Consider the following 12881-nt stretch of genomic DNA (forward strand, 5'->3'; position numbering starts at 1 on the left):
TAGACATGGAGTCAGAGAGACACAAATTCAAATCCAGCTCAGAAATCCACTAGCTTTGTGACGCTAGAGAAGTCACTTATTAACTTCAGTCTATCTCATTTTCCTCACCTTAAAAAGATAATAATAATAGCCCTTACCTCCAGAGGTGGTTGTTGGTATCAAATGACATAATAAAGCATTTTGAAAAACTTAAAATCTTTATAAATGCTAGCTATTATTATTATTACCACCTATATGCTAGCTGTTACTATTATTACTAGACATACTGACTTCCAGTCAGACTAGCCTACTTGGAGTCAATATACATTTCCTCTTCTTTCTCAAGATCTTTGCCCTGACTCTTCCTCAAAGCTGGAATTCACTCTCTTCCTCACCTCTATGTCTTGCCTTCACCACTGTAACATCTGCAACTTCCTCAAAATTCATCTCAAAGCTCATTTCCTTTAGGAAGCATTCTCTCTTCTTTGCTCACTAGTATTTTTTCCCTAAAATATCACCTTATATTTATACCGAATATATTTTATATTTGCTTATACGCATGCATGTTGTTTTTCTTATAGAACATAAGGTCCTTAAGAGCTGGACCTGTTTAGATTTTTGTCTTTGTATCTTCAGGATCTAATATTATGCCTAGGACATAGCAGGTGCCTAAGAAATGTTTACTAAATTGATTGGTAGGCCCTCCCAATCTTATCTCAGCATCTAGGTGGCACAGTGGATAGAGTGCCAGGCTATTGTATGACTCTGGGCAAGTCACTTAATCCTGTTTGCCTCAGTTTCCTTATTTGTAAAATTAGCTGCAGAAGGAAATAGAACCCCTCTTTGGTATCTTTGTTAAGAGAACCCCAACTGGGATCATGAAGAATGGAACATGACTTGAACAACAACAAGCCAACCCTACCCTTCACAAGTTCAACCCTCTAATCATCCTTTAAGGCCCAGATAAAATAACAGCTCCTATATGAAAATTTCTAAGACTCCCCATCTGGGAGTGATTTTTCCCTCCTTTGAACTAACAAAGTACTTTGTACCTCCTTTATTGTATTTTCACATTGACTTTAACTTCCATGAGGGCAGGGCTGAAATTTTACTCTTGGATCAGTGATTTAGAGATGGAAGAGACCCCAAAGGCCATCTAGTCCTATCTGCTCATTTTATATTTGAAGAAATCAAGATGTGGGAGAGGTTAAGTAACTTGGCCAGGTTCATAGAGGTAAGTGGCAGAACAAGGGTTTGAATCTCCACCTTCAAATACATTGCTCTTTCCACTGTCCCACCCTGCCTCCTGTCTTCTTCTTTGCATTGACCATAGTCCAAGCACAACTCAACAAGCATTTTCTGAAATGAAATTAAATTAATTCACAGAATCACAGAATATTTATTATTATTATTTTTTGTTTACATCATTCATTTCCACAAGATTTTAAGTTACAAATTTTCTCCCCATTTTCCCCCTACCCACCACCCCAAAACAGTGATCCCACTGAATATCCCCTCCCCCAATCTGCTCTCTCCCATATCTTCCTCCATCCCCCCTCCGACTTTCCAGTAGGGCATGGTGGATCTCTATGCCCCAGTGCCTGTATATCTTATTTCCCAGTTACATGTAAAATCATAATAATATATTTTAAACATTTGATTTTAAACCTTTGAATTCCAGATTCTTTCCCTAACCTCCCTTGTCACCCACCCTTACTGGGAAGATAAGCAATTCAATATAGGTTGTACATGTGTAGCTATTGTGAAAGACTGACTATATTTCCCTCCATCTTATCCCACTCTATCAAGGGCCAGTCTCTGACGCGGTCTATACATGGGAAGACTCTGGTTCAAGATTTCTCCTAAGTCAGTTCCCTGTGAAGGCTATATTATGCCTTAAGATTGTATCACCATCTCTTCCTGACTTGCAGGAGCTTAGGACTCAATAACTGAGCTGTGACCCAGACATAGATGCAAGGAAGGGAACAAGTATAATAAAACATATGGAATTACATAAGTCAACAAGGACATAAAAACATATAGATATGCTAAATGTACAAGGACAGTAAATATTTTTGCATGTGGTAAGGGTTATGGGATTTAAAGATCTTCCATGCCCCATTGGACTTGCTGACATAGCAGGAAGGGGCAGAGCAAGAGGAAGTGGAAGCCAAGCTAGAGTTCCTGTGGTGGCTAGCAGTGGCTGCGACGGCGGCGGCGGCAGCAGAGGCAGCGGCAGCGCGAAGCCCTTTTTGAGTCAGCCAGAATTTCTGCTAAGGACTCCTGCTGAGGACTGCCAGGGTCCAGAGCTGCTGGGAGCGCCCTTCCAGGACACTGGGTGGTTGCTGTGAGCGGGGAGAGGAGGACCTTTGCCTGAGGTAGCCTGTTCTGTTTTAAAGGCTTGAGAATGTGGGTGCTTTCTACTTTATCTACCTGTGCCAATTTCATAACTACTCTGATGGCTTTCACTTTCTGGTTTTGGGACTCAGTTTTTTGGTATCTTAATAAATTTTCTAGCTTATTCCCCCATATGGCAAGCATGATGTATTTTGTGATGGATAATTATATCAGCATATCTGTAATTTCCATAGGCATTGTGAATATGGCATTGCTGATACACATGTATTCCTATGAGATAATTGCTTTGCATTCGTTATATAAACCCTGCCCTCTGATCAATAAATCAGAAACTGCTATGACAGATTCTTGCCTGGCTTGCATCCACCATTTCACACTTCTTGGCCTGTGCCTATTTTGATGCAGAAAATATGGTCATTCAATGGAATAGAGGACTTCCAAGCATTACTGATGAAAAAACCAGAGTTGAACAGAAAATTAGACATTCAGATAAAAGAAGCAAGAGAAGCATGAGAAGGTAAACAGGGAAAAAGAAATCATAATCAAAGTTGATCTACTTACATTCCTACATGGAAAAATGATAATTGTAACTTATGAAACTTTTCTCAGTCTGAGAATAGTTGAAGGGAATAGAAATGTATATGTGTGTGTATACATACATATATATGTCTATATAAGAGGTTATACGGGCATATGAATACATATGTGAGTGTGTATATGTGTACAGGTATATATAGACAGAGGGCACAGGACCAATTGAATAGGAAGGGATGATACTTAACAGGTGAAATTAAGAGATGAGAGAGGAATATAATGAGAGGAGATGAGGAGAGATAGAATGGGATAAATTATCTCATATAGAAGAGGAAAGGAAAAGGAAAAACTGTTACAAAGGAGGGGAAGAACAGGAAAGTAAAAGGGAATGAGTCAACCTTATTCTCATTGAATTGGGCTTAGGGATACACACTAAATAGGGTATCTCATCCTACAGGAGAGTAGGGGGGAAGGGGATGAGAGGGAGGATGATGGAAGGGAGGACAGGTTGGGGGGGATCAAAGGGACAGGATCAAAGTAAAGAATAGAATCCAATTTTTCCTCCACTTCTCTAATTTGGTTTTCAAAATCCTTTTTAAGCTCCTCTATGGCCTGTAAGCAGCTTATTCTTTTGATGGAAGCTTTTGGTGCAGGAGTTCTGACTTTGCTGTCTTCCTCCTATTCCATGCCCCAACCCTTTTTGTCCCCCAAAAATGAATCCAAAGTCAGATCACTGTGCTTGCCTTGCTTCCTTTGCTTGCTCATGTTGCTACTCAATTACTTGACTTTTGAGCTTTTTGCCACAGTAGAACTCTGCTACCAGAGAAGAAAGCTTTGTCCCAATTCTCTGGGGTTTTCTCAGCTACTGGAGCTATTAGTTGGTTGCCCTCTCTGAAGCCTCCACAGGCTCTGGCTCACTGGTCACATACCCCAGGACCTCTACCCAGACAGTGATCCAGATCCAAGCAGGTTAAAGCAAGAGCGATTACCCCTCAGAATGGCCGCTTGGTCCCCCTACAATCTGCAGGCCCGGAGCTCTGAAGCAGCCACATGGCAGTGGCTGGACAGCTTCCATGCCTCAGCCACTTCTCCTTCTGGGGTCAAAGGCCGGATCACACACCGAACTCCCAGGTCCCAAAGTCCACACTGCACTGACCTCTCACTTTGTCCTTAGCATCTATGGGTTGATAATTCTGGAAACAGCCATGGATGCTGGTGATCTGAAGTCCTTTCAGCTGGCAGCTGGTTGTGGCCACCCTGAGGCTAAAACCATTGAGCTGGTTCATGCGGGGCTAGGCTCAGCTCCCAGAGAGCTGTGCTGGAAACTTCCTGCCGGCCTGCCAGGCTGTCTTCAGCAGAAGGTTAGCTTCTCTGTGTCATTTTGTGGGTTCTGTAGCTCCAAAGTTTGTTTAGAGTCATTTTTTACATGAATTGGAGGAGATGGGAGTAGAAGTTCTGCAGAAGTCCTGTTTCTACTGCGCCATCTTGACTCCGCCCCTGAATCACAGAATATTAGAGCTAGAAAGGAGCTTAGAAGGGGGGACTAGGTGGCACAGTGTATAGAACACTGGCCCTGGAGTCAGAAGGACCTGAGTTCAGATCCGGCCTCAGACACTTAACACTTAGTAGTTGTGTGACCTTGGGCTAGTCACTTAACCCCAATGCCCTGCCCTCCCCCTCCAAAAAAGATGAAAAAAAAAGGTTTTTTAAAAAAAGAAAGGAGTTTAGAGACAACCTAGTGCAGCCCTTCATTTTATGGAACTAAGGTCCAGAGAAGTTCCAGATTGAGGCCCAAACTTGCAATAAGTCATATAGCTCTAAGTAGCACAGGCAACATTGCAATCCAAGCCTCCTGAGTCTACTATACCATGTAGTTTTTGGAAATGAATACCATTTATAAAATTAAAGGCTAACTAGGAAAAAACCCTACTTGATGAAGTACCACTTGCATTTATTTAGCACTTTGAAGTTTACAAAATACTTTTTCTCTCTACAACTCGGGAAAAATGGATGTTGTCATTGTTGTTCAGTCATGCATCTTCAGCTCTTTGTGACCCCATTTGGGGTTTTCTTGGCAAGATGCTGGAGTAATTTGACGTTTTCTTCTCCAATTCATTTTCCAGATGAAATGAGGTAAACAGGGTCAAGTCACTTGTCCAGGGTCACACAGCTAGTACATATCTGAGGTCAGATTTGAACTCAGGAAGATGAATCTTTCTGGTTCTCTTGAACCTATATGTATTCACTGATACATCTAGCTGCCCCAGGAGATAGATAGTGGGGTACTATTATTCTTATTTTAGAGATGAAGATTTTAAAGAGGTTTATTTACCTGCTCAGAATCATAAAGAAGGGCAGAGAGATCTTGGTTCTTCTGGCTTCTAGTTATGGGAGAGAACATATACAGTTTCAGATTTTCTTCCGGGAGTGATCCCTGAAGGGATAGAAAAACTCTGGGAAGGAGCTGAAATGTAAAGGAGCTGGCCCCTTGATCATGTCCTATACCCAGCTTAGTGCACTAGAAGCTTCAGAGAATTTCCTTTAGGATAGGATCTGGGATTCTGTTGGATGAATGGAGATACCTTGCAGCACCCCTTCCCTGAGGAGAGCAAAGCAGCCAGCCATATGTAACTTCAATCTCCTTCTTACCCCCTGGCAGGGATCAAAATTTTCTAAACTCTTCATTTTTCAGGATCTAGAGTGGTATCAACACTATCTATGTCTGGGCTAGACATATTAACAAGTAGATCTGCCCTTCATTAGTGAAAATTTTTATTCCTAGATGTATTATAATTCATGGCACTTAGCTTATGGAAAAATCCTGACCTGGTCTAGGTAAGTTGAGGAATGCCAGCAATCACTTTTTGTAGGAGCAAATGAAAACAGGATGGCATGTCTACATCTGTGCTTGTTTTGTGGTGTTACCAGTTTCAATTTTTTCTTTCCATAAATGACCTGAATTTTTTAAAAATAGAAGATGACTTACAAAGTTGCCTTATGAAATAAAGGACCTTATGATAGCTAAAGGAAAAATATTCTTGGTTAAAGGTTCCTATATAAATGCTTTAAATGATTGTAGAATACAATCCTTCTGGCCCTGTGAACAAGACACTGGATCCATTTAGAGAATGGGGGAGGGTGTGATTGGGGAAGAGGAAGGGTGTAGTTGTATTAGCCTTTAAGAATCCCTGAATAATTCAAAGTAACCTACCCAACTTTGTTCTCAAGAAAGTCTGGCTCTTTTGGGAAAAATCTGTTTTGCTTTGACTAAAATAGCTTTCTTATTAAAGAAACTGAGAAAATACTAGACGGCACTAGGTGTTATTTAAATACACAGGGAGCTAGCTCGCTAATGTTAAAAGGAAAGACTATGACAAATCCCTCAAAGTGCAAAACTGAGCGTTACTTTATTCATTCAGCATCAAAGATGTGAATAATAGAAGATTCATTATGGAACTGGTCCCATTAACAGTGTCTTTTTTTCATTAGAGGAAGAATGATGAAAAAATGTAATTTTTCTTACTATGGGCTTTTCTCCTTTTCTTTTGGTTCTGTGGCTTACTGTAGTTTCCTGATTAAGAAAAATTCAACCACAAACATTTATTAAAGCCAGATTTCAGGAGTCAAATGCGGTAAGCTGGTTTTTGTTAAGCACTTTGTAGGAAACTCTGTGTAGGTTAAATTTGCTCTAGACTGTGTGGTCAAGGTACAGATTGTTTTTAATAGCCTCAGGGTGAGTTGAGGATGAGGGTCCATTATCAAGTCAATCTCTATAGGACTTTAGGACTATGAATGGCCAAGGTTAGTCCAGATTCTTTAGAGTTGTTGCCAATAAAATACCAGCTGACAAGCTTTAGCTTAGCATATTCTGACCCCATCCAATAAAATAGTGATGTTACCTTCTTACTTATAAAAAAAATATCTGTAGTGGTTTCCTGTTGCCTATCAGATCAAATCAGACTTCTAAAACTTTTCATTCAAGTCAGTCATTGACTAACCCCATCTTACATATCACTAGCTTCTGTTTAATAAAGGATCCCCTTCCTTTTATCTGGTTGACCTTACTAGTGTAACAGAATAGAGAGAACATGGGACTTCCTTGGAGTCAGGAAAAACTGGGTTAAAATTGTATCTCAACTTACTTAATGAGGCTTGACAAACTACTTAATCCCTCTGGGTCTCAGTTCCCTCATCTGTAGAAAAAAGAATGCATCATATGGTACAACCAGGTTGTGCCAAAAAATATTTAATAACTGAGCTAGAGGGTAGGGTGGAGAAGGAAAATATATATAGGCATAGTTTTAAGTTAAATTTCCATTATTAATTTGCATAATTAACAAACCAGTAGCATTTGTGTGTTTATTTATGAGGTGTAAATCCTCACCCTGAAAATTTAACCACAGGCAACAGAGGTATGAACTGGGTCTAAACAAGGCCTAAATATCTCTATTGAATTAAGCAAACAAGCAAAAGCCATTGGTTGAAGTGAAATTAAGCCATATGAGAAATGTCTTGGGACTGGCTAGAGAAACTCTGTCATGCCCTGTGGACTTTTTGTAAAATAACAGATCACTTTGGAGCCCAAGAGATTCTAATGATGAGCCAAGCTCTTAGAGAAATTGCTTGGAGCAGAGGGGAGATTTGAAGCTGCACTCTTCTCTCCTACCCTAGACAAGAGGAGGACCTTGTGAATTTTGGAGGGTTAGAAGATTTGGATTTTTTGATTTTCATTGTGATCCTAGAAATGACAGACAATAGTGTCTGCATTGGGAGCCAAAGGACAAACTAGAAATAGTGAGAAAAGACAGCTTCAAGACTCTCTGAGGTACCTAACCAAAAGGCTATAATGTACCTAAGGGGAATATCATGAGGATTTACAAGGAGGAGAGAAGAACTACAAGAAATCAGTAGCTATGTCACCCCTTTGCCACATGTGCTCTCTACCCTTGATTCCACACTTACCCCTGGACTGCATATGTACTTGTGTGAGAGGATGGAACAGACCGATAGTTCTTATGCCATCTTAATACTCTTTCTGAAAGCTAGTTGTCTGGCTGACTAATTGGTACCAACTGATTATCAATGGGGAAAGCACACAGGTAGGGGTTCATGAGTTATAGCATTAAAATGACACTCCCAGGTGCTCAGGATCCCCTAGAATATGGAAGATAGAAGCAGCAGCCAAGCTCTAGGGCCTCAGTCTACCAGTGCAAATAGGTGTTTGAGGTAATCCCAGATCATGTACTTCATATATAAGGAACTTTGGAAACCTTGAAATACCGTATAAGTGTGAATCACCATTGTCATCATCATTATCATCATCATCTTTACCTTTCTCTGTTCTCCACATCCATTGCTTCTTCTGGCCTCAGTGATTTTGCTCATGCTATTCCCCCCCCTGAAATTCCTGCTGTTACATATGGTACAGGTGTTATGTATACTTTCTGCAAGGTTGAGTTAAAAATTTATTTCCTGTACATATGTTTCTCAGTCTTATAGAGTCTCACATTAGTTTTCCCTACTCTGAATTCCATTTAGCATTGATATATATTTATATACATATAAACATATATATACATATACACACATACACATATACAAACATGCATACATACATACATATATGTATATGGTCTGTACAACACTACCACTTCTAACTACCATATTGTTTTAGAATTGTCTTTTAATGATAAATCTTGAGTTACATGATCTGGGACCTTTGTGATTCTAGGCAGGTATGAATGAATTAACCTTCTCTGCCTCATCTGTAGAGTAAGGGAGTTGGAATAGATAATCTCTATGGTGCCTTCCAGCTCTAAATCCTATGCTACCTTGTTTCCCTAATGATAAATTCCACAAAAACAGAGGCTGTCTTATACTTCTTTTGAATCCCCCACAGCATTTAGCATAGTACTTGATACAGAGTGGGTATTTGATAAATACTGTTGTAGCAACACATAATGGCTGACCCAGGGAAGTTGCGGGTACTTGACTTCTTCCTTTCAAGGGTTCCTACCTATGGATCTATGTATTGACCAGGTTCCATCCTAGGCAGACTCATCTCCAAAGAAAGGAGTCTGGCTCTTTCAAAGATTGTAGCTTTTTATGTCCCCACACTGCAACCCTCTGGAAAAATCACCTAAAGCTTAGGTTTGGCTAATGTATAGGGCCTTCCTGAAAGGGGGAATAGGAAAACATTCAAAGTACAATACAAATACATATAGGACATCTATATACTTCCTTCACACAAAAGAAATATTAAATACACAAAAGACTCACAAAAGCAAAAAATTCATTAAAAAAAAACCTTAAATATGAAACAGTAACAGTATTATTATACTCTCCTGGTAAGTTGATACTTAAACATCTGAACATGAAGCATTTTGTGGAACTCCTGAATAGGCAATTTATATTCTCTTCAGCTCTTAAACTGTGTTTCTTAAAGGCCTTATCTTCTGGCAAGCCATGGGTTGTGTTCTTCTTCCTGTCTGTGGTATTCTTGCTCTCCACCAAGTACTGTAATGGATGTTGAAGAGCCCTTCACATAATGTCACTGGCAACAACTAAGGGATACAAGAGTTCTGGACTTCTCAGACTCACAAGATTGACTCCAAGACTTGAAATGTCCATCACAAGATCAACATTTGGGTTATCAATATTCTGGAAAGAAATTCAAGACAGAGGAAGACACTAGAATTTTTAGATCTAGTTTTAAGCTTATCCCTTCATCCACTCCTCTGTCACCCTTGACAAAATCCCAGAGAGGGACTGAGGGAAGAGACACTCCTTTGAAAGTCTATTGAGTGGGTAACTCTTCTTATTATAATGGTCAATCCTCCAGATACAGCTTTGACACAACTTCCTCTTTCAATCCTGTAGCCACCAAGGGCTGTGTGCAAGATGATCAAAGTACTATTGAGGGTGTCCTATATCATTCTAAGGCACCAGGCTTTTGATCACCTTCATCACCAGCACACATGGTCCACAGGAAAGGAACAGAACAAATATGTCACCGGCTCTAGACATGCTCCATGGTTCATATGCTAGCCAGAGCTGATGGAAGTTCCTCTGATTACCTCCATTATATTTGTTCAAAGAATGAGTGAATGCATGAATGAATACACACACACACACACACACACACACACACATATATATGTAATAGAAGTCAGAATCACAGAGGCAGCAGTGGTCAAATAGAATACTTGGGTTTAAATCCAAGTTCTGTTATTCACCATCTATATTTCCTTGGTCAAGCCTCTAAACCTTTCTAGGTCTCAGTTTCCTCAACTGTAACATTAAAGGTTTAGAGTAGAAGATGCCTAAGGTTCCTTGCAGTTCTAAGTTCTATGACCCAAACCTCAGAAAAAGGATGAATAACACTAGGGTTACAATTTGCTCTCTACCAGTCATGGCTATCAAAGAGAAAGGACAACCCAAAGACTATTATTTGGCCTAAACTCTTTGGCTTTTGAAAAAAACGAGCTATTATTCTAGGTATATGATAAGGTAGCCGATGGAATGGAAAGAGAACTGGGCTTGGAGTCAGGAGATGTTAGTTCTAGTCCCAGTTAGGCTGCTAACTATTTGCATGACCATGGCAGGATTCACTTAATCTCTCTACAATTCATTTTCCTCATTTGTAAATATGAGGGAGTTGGACTAGGTGATCACTAAGATTTATTCTAGGTCTTAAGTTCTATGATTCTAGGAAGTTGTGAAGCAATAATAATAATAATAATGAACAGCTTTCTTGATGACAGGGTAGGTGTATTTTGCCTGCAGTGACGTCTGCTAGACATTTGGCTGAGTATTACTTTTATAGTAATATAAATTATGAATATATAATATAAATTATGAGTACATGAATAAAATAAAATAGGAGCATAATTTATATAAATATATAATATAAATTGTGAATCAAGACTGAATTTATTTACTGTATTTATAAATGCTGGTTGTATGGCCCCAATAATTTACAAGAACAATAAGGAGACATTATACCTGCTCCTAAATTCTCCTAGGAACTTAAAAAACAACATTGGTTGGATGATGCATATAGATATATAGATTCACTTATCCATTTGATATAATATATATGCATTACCAAATAAATGAATTGAAAGAATATATCCATATATGTTTCATAAAATTGGTCTTATAAATTCCTAGGAGAGGAAGTGTATACCTGACTCAATTATTCTTGCAAATTAAACCACACGCATATATAAACAATCATAGTATAAAGTAGTGTAATACTTTTATTAACAAAAAAAGATACATGTGACAATTTTAATTTTCTAAAATTATAAATTTAATAACAATCCTGTAACATAATGGTAGATGATAGATAGCTGGCCTTAGAGTCAAGGAGGCCTTGGTTCAAATCCTATCTCTGACACATTCTGGCTGTATGATCATGTACAAGTTGTTTTATGTCTCAATGTCCTAAGATATCAATGAAGGAAGCAGGAGGACTTGGGTGACTTATCTAGGGTAACAAACCAATATATCTTTGTAACTTCAAGATTCTTTATCATCATGCCAAGGATGCCTCTCATTTATGCAGCCAGTTAAGAAATTATTGACCTGGGTGGCTAGGTGGTACAGTGAATAGAGCACCAGCCCTGGAGTCAGGAAGACCTGAGTTCAAGTCCAGCCTCAGACACTTAACACAAAAACTAGCTGTGTGACCTTTGGCAAGTCACTTAACACCAATTGCCCTCCAAAAAGAAAAAAAAAAGAAATCATTGACCAAACTTTCACTATTTTAAATAGGGCAACTATAGATATGTGTGTGCAGATAGATTTTTTTCTTTTTTATGATGTTTTTCACATTGTAGGAATGGAGTCTCAAAAGATTTTCAGTTTTGTGACTCTTACTACATATTGTAATTGGGTGTCAGAGGACCCAGCAGGCACATGAAGACACTGCTACTGCCCAGATTCCATAAGGAACCAGGTGGGGCTAGTGGATCAGAACTGTGAAAGCCCTTCTCCTCAACCTTCCTGCCAAATGTTCTTTTCTCTTCCTCTCCTGCCCAGTTGCTGACTTTTCCATCCCAAACTCTACAGAAGGGAAGCTGGAGCTTCTCTGGTACTCTGACCTTAAGACCAATTCCCCCCTTGCCTAAGAACTGTAGGTCAGGTTACTCCAGTTCCTTATCTCCAGAGGGAAGGGTAATGATGGCAGCTCACACCACTTGGATGATTGGGGAATTCCAGGAGCCTTACCATCCACTATTGCACTGTGCCTTAATGCTAGGTCTTACCACCTACTCCATTATGTCCTCCAGTTCACCCATCTGACCATCCATCTTGCTGCCATGTCCTCCATATCCCCAAGTACTGCTCTACTTGCAGCACTCTAAAGACCATTGGGCCTTTCTATCTGTCCTGTAGTTAATCCTCCTATATGTGCAGTGGCCTCCAGTTACAGTGTGCACTTCTTGAGAGAAAGGACAGTTTTGCGCTTTGATTTGTATCCTTATTGCTTAGCAGTGCTTGGTACTATTAAGTATCTAATGTTTTTTAATTCATCCATTGCCATATGACTCTCCAAAATGTTTACACTAGTCTTTAATCCCACCAACATGTTCCCTAGTCCTTTCAACAATGTCTGGTCATTTCCCCTTATTTTTTGTCATTCTAGTGGTATTAAGATAGTATCTTAAGGTTATCTTGATTTGCATTTTTCTGAGCATTTGGGACTCTGAGCAGCTTTTGCTCAGTCTGGATTTCCTGTTAGAAATTGTTCATATCTTTTGACCATTGATTGGGAGGTATATATTAGTAGCTGTTGTTGTTTTGTTTGTTTTGGTTTTTTTGCTTTTTGGAGGGCAGTTGGAGTTAAGTGACTTGCCCAAGTCACATGGCTAGTAAGTGTGTCAAATGTCTGAGGCTGGATTTGAACTCTGGTCCTCCTGACTCAAGGGCCAATGCACCACCCAGCTGCCCCAATATATTAGTTTTGTAGATGTGTATCAGATCCTTATCTATTCTATAAGACC

Source organism: Petaurus breviceps, unplaced genomic scaffold (genome assembly GCF_028583685.1).
Source record: "Petaurus breviceps papuanus isolate PSGF00001 unplaced genomic scaffold, PetGlider_PUasm1.0 90919, whole genome shotgun sequence".
Lineage (NCBI taxonomy): Eukaryota > Metazoa > Chordata > Mammalia > Diprotodontia > Petauridae > Petaurus > Petaurus breviceps.